The following is a 9,346-nucleotide window of genomic DNA, read 5'->3' on the forward strand; positions in this document are numbered from 1 at the left end:
TAATAGAGGGCCTATCAACAGACGCTGTCTCAGCTGCTTCAAGCAAGCCTCGAGCAGGCGCTGTTGCTATTAGATTAGATTAGATTAGATTAGATTACAGTGTGGAAACAGGCCCTTCGGCCCAACAAGTCCACACCGACCCGCCGAAGCGAAACCCACCCATACCCCTACATTTACCCCTTACCTAACACTACGGGCAATTTAGCATGGCCAATTCACCTGACCCTGCACATCTTTTGGACTGTGGGAGGAAACCGGAGCACCCGGAGGAAACCCACGCAGACACGGGGAGAACGTGCAAACTCCACACAGTCAGTCGCCTGAGGCGGGAATTGAACCCGGGTCTCAGGCGCTGTGAGGCAGCAGTGCTAACCACTGTGCCACCGTGCCGCCCACCTAGCTATCCCTTTTGTCTTTTCTGGGTCGCAGAATATGAGATGATCAAACCTCGCACATAAGCCTTAATGGTCTCCTACATCATCGACGGGTTACTGGTCATACCTGAATTAATTTCCAAAAACGTTTTGAGTTCATGAGAGAAATATTTTATAAATTTGCTATCCTTCATTAAAAAGGAATCCATACGCCAATGTCAGGGGTCTGTCCCATCGTCCCTCATCTTAACTTCCACATATACTGCGGCATGATCAGAAATTGCTATGTTATCTATTTTGCAGGACAATATGGAATTCAAAAAGGTCAAGGGAGCAAAAAACATATCAATGTGGGTTAGAGTAGAAAGTAAAGTCTCTGCCCTGAGGGTGAAGACACCTCCACACATCTATTAGCCCTAGCTCCTTATTCAGATCCGCCAATTGTCTGGATCTAAGAGATATACCCATAGTACTCTTGGGTATCCTATCTGTCTCTGAGTCCATAATACAATTAAAATCTCCTCCTATAATTGTATGGCGGGTCCCAAAAGCCATCAACTTGGAGAACGCTTCTGTAACAAATTTGAAGGGATGTGCCAGGGGGCAATAAAGATTCGAAATCCCATACTCCTCTCCATTTATTAAGGCTTTGATCAGTATATACCATCCAGATGCATCTTTTATCTGGCTTAAGATTTTAAAAGGAAGATTCTTCCGAATGAGGATGACTACTCCCCTACTTTTTGAGCTAAAAGATGAAATAAAGGCCTGGTCATATCCAACCTGTTGTAATTTTAAGTGCTCTTTGTCAAGTAGATGTGTCTCCTGTAAAAGAGCTATAGCAAGCCCTTCTTTTTTAAGGTTTGATAGTATCTTCTTCCTTTTGATTGGTGAATTACTCCCCTTGACATTCCAGGTGCACCACCTAAGCGAATAGCAAGCCATGATTGTCCAGGCAAGCACAAGGCCCCCCAGGAGGAAGAACCCCACCCAAAACACCCTGAGTAAAGACCATGAAGAATTCACAAAAGCAAAAATTCTTTAAGACATTTACACCAATACAATTAAAAACTATTCCTAAGTTAAAAAAAAATACAAAACACATTTGAAAGGAGATTTTCCCCCTTGCTCCCAGGAGGCATAACTACCTATCAATAACCTCACCATAAACCCTCCTAACTAGTGCCCTGCCCTCGACCCAGGCATTATAAAATGGAGTAGACAAATTCAAGTGTTCTATAAAACCAAAGTTAAAAGTGAGTGACCCACCCCCCACCAATACCTAGGTGTGTTTAGCAAACATAATATGAATATATCAAATTACAAAGTTACAATCCTGGCAATTATTAGAAAACTAAGTCAGAAGACAGAAGTAGAGAACACGGCTCTAAAAGAAAAGAAAGGACAAAACAAACCCCCCTCCCATATAAATCAAATAAGCTGCACGGCCTGTAAAAGGAGAAATCACAGTGAATAACAAATAAGTCCCCCTCCCTATCCCCGGAAAAGGTAATAAACAAAAAAGGGAAATTCTTTAGCCTTCTCTGGTGATCCAAAGTTGTATACGGATCCTTCGTGGCTGAAGCAGAGCATTGCTGGGTAACGCAAGGAATATTGGATATTTAGGTCTCTTAGGCACTTCTTCACCTCATCTAATGTCCTCCTCTTGCAGACCACGGCTGGGGAAAGATCCTGGAATAACATAATTCTGGAACCCTTGTGCATCGTGTCCTGGGGATCCTTCCCCAGGACTCTGGAGGCTTTCAGGAGCATCTGCTTCTCTTTATAGCATTGGAGCCAGAACAGAACTGGGTGGGGGCGCTGGTCTGGCCCGGGCCTGCATATAGCAACCCAGTGAGCCCACTCCACCCGTACCTGGCCTGATCCAGACTCCAACTGCAATATTTCAGGGAGCCATTGCTCTAAAAAAAACCTGCAAGCTGGCCCTCCTCTTCCCGTTCGAGAAGGCCCAGCAGCCGAATATTTTTTCGATGACCCAGATTAACAAGGTTGTTGATGTGCTCCTCCAAGGTCCGGACTCGCTGCTCGAGAGCCCGGACCCGGCCCATGGCCGATTCAGCAGCAGTCTCTGAGGTCGCGGCCTTTTGCTCCGCCCCTCTGATGCGTTGTTAGAGTATTTCAATTTCTTGGTCGTGCTGCAAAAGCACGACTGAGAGTGACTCCCACCTGGTCCTGAATTCTTCGATAAAAGCATCAATCTTCTCCTGTAGCTCGTTGATCACGGAGATCAGGCTCGTCTCTGCAGGTAAATCCCCCGAGCCGGCCACGGACGTCTCCGCTGCTGCTGGAGGGGGTGGGGGAGGGGTCCCCGCATGTTGCGAACTTTGGGAATTTTTGCCCTTAGTCATTTTAAGAACAGCACCAAACTGTTCAAGTTTGATGCAAAATGATTAAGTATGCTGGGCAAAAGCTATTTTAAATAAATTAAAAGGTGTGGTGAACGTGGGTGCTCCACTTTGCCCGAGTCTTAGGCAGAGCACTACAGACTCAGACTTGCTGGGTCACCGCCATCTTGAATCTCCGCATTGTGATATTTAAGTTCAGATGGGTGTGTCTCATGACAGTCGGTAAAGGGCCATAATTAATCCTGCAGAATCAAGTGTGAGCGACGAGGTGATTATTCATTCATGAAACATGACTGGACAAGATCAGTCCTGACGATCAACAGAATGATAGCCAAGGGGCTGGGATGATAAGGGTACACAGCTGAGATAGGGACATTGGGGATCTCTGCTGGGGATTAGAGGTAGGTGGGACAATGATGGTGAAGAGGAGAAACCTAGCCTATAAGGGGGGAGCAGGAAGTGCATAGGCAGATATGGGATGCTGCAAGTGGGGTGTCTCCACGACTGTGATCTTAAAGGGGTTGGGGAATGTGCATCGTGATGATAGACATGATTAAACTAAAAGGATGGATCTCGGGGTGAAGGATGAGAATTAATTTGTTCAAGTATATCACTATAAAAGGTCTCCTGGATACATTGAGAATTCTGCCCACTTTTATCCTTTCAAATTTTGTCTGACCCCAGTTAATATTACAGAAGTTGTAACCGCTTATTTTTTATATGTTTCAAGATCATGAGCGAACTGGATCGAGTAATGGGGAAATGCTGCTGTTCCTGGTAATAAAAATGAAGGGGCATAAATTTAAAGTGATCTGCAAATGAAGCAAGGGTGAAGTGAGAAAAATCCCGTTTCACTCAGTGAGCAATTAAGGAATGTATTACCTGGCTCTGCAGTCGTGGTTGGTTCAGTTAAGGCATTCAAGAGGGGCTTGGATGATTATGTGGTTGAAAATAATGTGCAAGAGTATGGGAAAAAGCAGAAGATTGGCACAAGGTAATCATGCTCATTTAATGAGTGTGTTTGTGATATTGAGCTATTGACAGGGCTAGTTCAAAGGGTATTTCAGTTCCCTTATTTAAGATTATGAATGTTGATAATGAGTATGATCAGCTATGGAATATATGGCCTTGAGATAGAAACAATAAGTTCAAGGAGCTTGTATCAAACAGTAATATTTGTAATCAAAATATTCTGCATTTAATTTGTTAAACCTGTATTTGATGCAATTTATTCAACATATATTTAAAGCAATTGTCAGTAGTTGTCAGTCGTAACAGTCTGTGCAAAGAAGTCTGGAGATAATTTGGACAAAGTTAAATGGAAGTATCACATACTGAATATTTGAGCTGGCCTGAATGATGAAAATTATTTTAAAAATAGTTTGTTTCACTAAAGGAATGGTTCCTATTGCTATGATGTTTCTATTAGTTTTCTTCAAGTTGCAGACAAAATACTCCTGGATGATGGATTTCACTTATATTCTAGGTCACTGCAAAAGCATCAGCTGCACAAGTTGCCTACTGCAGTTTTGTTTCCTTCCTACAAACTCATCATATGGAACTATCCAGACTACTGTCATTATGAATAGTTGTTATCCAGGAGGAAGAACATAATGAATATCTTGTTGAAACTCTAGAGACCATACTGCAATGTACTTTTCAATCTGTTTGAAAAATTGAATAAAAGAACATTTTCTTTGTCGTTTGGATTTTAGCACAATACAGTTCTAGGTGTAGGCCCTATCAAATCTTCATCCTTTTCAGTATTAGCTGAACAACTGTTAAGTTTAGAGCTTAGAAATGTGTTGCTGGAAAAGCGCAGCAGGTCAGGCAGCATCAAAGGAGCAGGAGAATCGACGTTTCGGGCATAAGCCCTTCTTCAGGAATCCTGAAGAAGGGCTTATGCCCGAAACATCAATTCTCCTTCTCCTTTGATGCTGCCTGACCTGCTGCGCTTTTCCAGCAACACATTTTTAAGCTCTGATCTCCAGCATCTGCAGTCCTCACTTTCTTCTAACTGTTAAGTTTTGCCTAGTTAGCTGTTATGTATCATCTTTTCAGCTAATGTTTTTTGTGTTTTTAGTATTTTTATTTTCCTGCATGAGAAGAAACTCTTCTCTCAGTATCAGACTGTTACATTTATTTTAATACCGAAGAATTCCTATCACTGTTCTTATGGGCCCCACAGGGAAACTTAAACCCCAAAAAGGTATTCATTGTGGACTGCTATTATCATATATTTGAAAGTTTTTATGTTAATGAGCAATTAAAACTTATCCCAAACAGATACACACAGTCGTCAATTTGTTAAATATACAAATAGACAAAACAGAGTTTAAAAAAAATAAAAGTTTCAGATTTCAATTCAATGTGGTGATAGTATGCTGCCTGGAAAGGTATGCATTGCTCTCTGTTGCATTTGTTTGACAACTTCAGTGTCTTGCTGCTGGTAGCTGCCACCCAACATCACCACACAATCATTTCAGAATGTTCTTCTTCACACTCCACATGCATGATTGGTGTGCCATCTATTGTCCTGAGCCAGTTTCTGTTCATTTGTAATGTAGCACTGTGACCTGTAATAATTTTATACGATCTAGGCTGGATACATATTCTTAAAACCATTGCTGGTGTCCAAGTATTTTTATTTGTTTTTTCCAACTTGTACTCTTTACCCTCGGTGCAGTTTTAGTAATTTTCTATCTACTCATTCATTGTGTACTTTCTTTCCGACTCCGACTCCTTTGAAGAAGGATTTTTGTATCCCAGAATGGGTACAGAATTGTTTGCTGGGCAAGGTAATCTCATCTCAAATGACTTTGCATGAAAATGAAGCAATTCAATGCAAAAGTCTTGTTTTTTAGCCCGACACAATGATTATTGATTTGATAGTACATATATTTTCCTATACCTCCTGAATATGGATAAAGGGGTCAAATGGATCACTTCCCATTTACTACACGTGCCATGAAATGGTTTGCCGGAAGTGGTGATCCATGGCCAGACAGTATCTGATCAAGGACACCGAATAAACTGAAAATAGCTCTCATACAAATGTACAAACATATGAAATAAGAGCTGAAAAAAGCCATTTGACCATTTGAACCATGCACTAGAAAAACTGGATACCTTTGAACCTTGAAAGTCCCGAGCCACTCTCTGTTTAGGTAATAATTTGCTTTATCATTCTTCCTGTCAAAATGAAAATTTCACATTTTCCCACAGATTTTTGCCCAGTCATCAACCTATCAATATTTGTCTACAAATTCCTTTTGTCTTTTTCATAATATCCTATCCTTTGTGTCATTAGCAAAATTGGATCTTACGCTTTTGCTTCTCTCATCTAAGTGACTGATGTAAATTGAGGGGTTGAGATGAGGATCCAGCACAGACCCGTGAAGGGATCCAGTCATTACATCCTGCCAATCAGACAAGCGCCCATTACTGCATGCTGTGTTTTTTTTTGCTAGCCAGCCAATCGGCTATCCATGTTGATATTACACTTACACCAGATGCTTTTATTTCCACAATAACCTTTGAGGTAGCACTTTATCAAATGACCTCTGGAAATCCAAGTAATGTCTACAGACTTTCTTTTATCCACAGAAAACGTACTTAAAAGAAGTCGAATAAATGGAATAAACATGATTTATGAAACTCATTTATGCAGCCATGCTGACTCCTCCTGATTATCTTGAATATTTCCAAATGCTCCCCTATAACTGACAATGAACAATTCTAGTACCTTCATCGTACCACACGTTACGCTAACTGGGCTGTTGTTTCCTGTTTTCTGTTTGTTCTTCCTTCATGAATTTCTTGAATACATTTGCGACTTTCTAGTCCAATGGAATTGGTGGCATGGGAAACTGCTCAGAGTGTAACATGTAATCATCCTGAAAGCTGGTTTGTATCTCACTTCTAAGTTATTTTCTTGGACCTTGACAAGTAGATGCTGCATCCATGGTGGTACACCCATTAGCAGTTTGTGGCATATAATTAAGTGAATTTTGATCTGTTTTAACGGCGATTTTCTTGCAAAGTAAGTATGTGTGAAAACACATCATACTAAATACCAGGGTTGTGGCCTTACAGTCTATATTTGGAGTATTGGACATAGGTAGATGACAAGATTTTTGACACAAGTGCAATAGGCTTTTCATCTTGCAAAAGGTATGTATTAAGTGAAATCTTCCTGGGCTCATAGTATTGTGGCAGGTGAGATCTTGCTGACGACATCTACTGGAGAACTGAAGATGTTGGATGTTTGGTTTTGCTGTACATAAAGTCTGGCCTTCTTGAGCAAATCTATCAGAAGAGATAACTTGTTTGGAATATACAGCAAGAGAAAATCTAACACCAAAGCAATGCCGCTGATCCTCTTTGTGTTAGTTTGTCTGACAGTGACCTGGCACTTCAAACTCAGAAATATTCATCTTTACTGTTGTACTGCTGCCATCAGTAGATGAAGTTTACAGTCATGCTCTGCCTGTCTTACTCATGAGCATGATTTTGTCAGCAATACAAATGCAACCAGGGTACATTCTCAATAATCTTATCCATGTACAACTGGAAAATGTCTTAGATAAGTGATAGCCCAGATTGGACCTGTAAGGAACAGTACTGTCTTAATGGCATCCTAAATGCTGTGAGCTCTTGGTATTCATCTGTTGAACAGACAGACCAGGTTCCATGCTTCACTTATATCTCAGAAAAGAATCTTGCACCTAAAAATTTAGGATCCAATTCTTCCAGTATCAGTATTATCAGTGTGCCCCTTTTAATTGAAATGTTGAGGTGCCATGGATTTTGGCATACTCTTATGGTACCATCTTTCTTTGAAGCATACTAACTGGAGCCACACCAACGTGTGTGATGATTGACCTTTTGCATTACACCATTTTGCTCCACGTCATTCAGTTCAGCTCAAAGCTTCTTCTGCATGTTCATATTGCATTTCCTTTGGAGAATCATTAATTGGGTTGCAACATCCTTAAGAGGCAGTATTGCATCATCCATATCACCTTTAAAACTGCTGACTGTGTTGAAATGATCTGGGTACAGGTGTTCAAAATGGTTGCCTGATTTGATTGTATCATGTGAGGTCAATTCTCTCACTGTAAATACAGCTTGAATCTCAGAATTGTGATTATACTGCGAATCCTGCCACTGCTGAACCTTTGGTATCTACCAGGTAGAAAGTTTTGGTAATCCAAGATGAGCTTGTGTATTGACAGGGTGATCTTGCCAAAGTAAGAAATTGGTGATCTGCTTATACACTGGTCTTTCAGTCTGTACCATCGAGCACACTTGCTGGATACTTGTCTTTCAGGATCCATGATGGTAATTGATATTAGGTCCTATGTAGATTTTAACTGTTAGTGGAGGTCACCCTGGATTTTCAGGGTTTATGAAATTAAAAGTTATAAAATCTTCTGATTGTCTTATAGCATTGATATTGTGTATGAGGTTAACAAGATGAAAAGTCTGGGGGTGGTGGCATTTGGACTTCTTCTGAAATTTGCCTTTTGCTGATTTGAACTTCATGGATGTGTTTGCATTTGTGCATCTTCTTCATATTTGCCTTGCTGTGTCGTATTGTTGCATCGTACTTTCTTTTGGTCATCCATGTTTTGTTCTGGGGTCTGGCTTGACTTTTGGAATCAGATTTCCTGCATAAGTGCTCAATGTTCCTGGAGTCACAGGCTTTAAATATCAACATTCATAGATATACGTTCAGATAGCAAAAAAAGCTAGACAGCTTTGGCTCTGTGCAACAAACCATATCAGTTATAGATTTTGTAGGTTTAGCATGTTTTACTGACCATAACAATAGCATTAGTTGCACCTGTAAAGTTGTTGGTCTGCCATTATTGCTTCATATTTATATTCTTCTTCAAGTAATTTATCAAATGATCTTTCCTAAAGGCCTTAATTGGTACAGAGGTGATGACTAACTCAGTGAGCCTCTCTGATTGCTCCACTTTGGAAAATTCACATTCATGCCCAAGTGATATTGACATGTTTTTCTATAGATAGCCACCACTGTGAATCATGGTGTGGGTTTTGCCTCCAGCAATATGTATTACTTGATAGAGTCATAGAGTCAGAGATGTACAGCATGGAAACAGGCCCTTCAGTCCAACCCGTCCATGCCGACCAGATATCCCAACCCAATCTAGTCCCACCTGCCAGCACCCGGCCCATATCCCTCCAAACCCTTCCTATTCATATACCCATCCAAATGCCTCTTAAGTGTTGCAATTGTACCAGCCTCCACCACATCCTCTGGCAGCTCATTCCATACACGTACCATCCTCTGCGTGAAAACGTTGACCCTTAGGTTTCTTTTATGTCTTTCCCCTCTCACCCTAAACCTATGCCCTCTAGTTCTGGACTCCCCGACCCCAGGGAAAAGACTTTGTCTATTTATCCTATCCATGACCCTCACAATTTTGTAAACCTCTATAAGGTCACCTCTCAGCCTCCGACGCTCCAGGGAAAACAGTCTCAGCCTGTTCAGCCTCTCCCTGTAGCACAGATCCTCCAAACCTGGCAACATCCTTGTAAATCTTTTCTGAACCCCTTCAAGTTTCACAACATCTT

Source organism: Chiloscyllium plagiosum, unplaced genomic scaffold (assembly GCF_037043375.1).
Source record: "Chiloscyllium plagiosum isolate Xiang-an unplaced genomic scaffold, Cpla_swu_hap1 HiC_scaffold_12, whole genome shotgun sequence".
Lineage (NCBI taxonomy): Eukaryota > Metazoa > Chordata > Chondrichthyes > Orectolobiformes > Hemiscylliidae > Chiloscyllium > Chiloscyllium plagiosum.